Consider the following 427-nt stretch of genomic DNA (forward strand, 5'->3'; position numbering starts at 1 on the left):
CCAGTAACGGATGACATCCCCCGCCCTAAGCCGCTCATGGTGAGCGTTAAGCTCTTTGAGGGGAAGGATGGAGAATCTCCTCCTCTGGGTGAGAGAGGTCGAGATGGCCATCGCGTCCGCCATGCTCCAGACCGAGCAACAGCGCGTGGCGCTAGCCATCTCAAAGCTCGATGGTCGAGCGCGAGAATGGGCACTGACGTGTGGCACTTCGGCCGAAGCTGCGTTTCCCTCCTGGGCAGAACTGAAATTACAGCTCTCGAGAGTGTTCTCGCCGCCTAATTTCGCATATCGCGTGCGATCGTGTTTCCTTGCCGCCCGACAAGGCAACTAGGCGTTGGTGGACTTTGTCCAACAGATGCACACCCTCATTGCCGGGATGGCAGCAAATCCCCTTCCGGAGGCGGTCACAGTGACCGTCTTTATGGAA

Source organism: Plasmopara halstedii (assembly GCF_900000015.1).
Source record: "Plasmopara halstedii genome assembly, contig: Scaffold_816, whole genome shotgun sequence".
Taxonomy (NCBI): Eukaryota; Oomycota; class Peronosporomycetes; order Peronosporales; family Peronosporaceae; genus Plasmopara; species Plasmopara halstedii.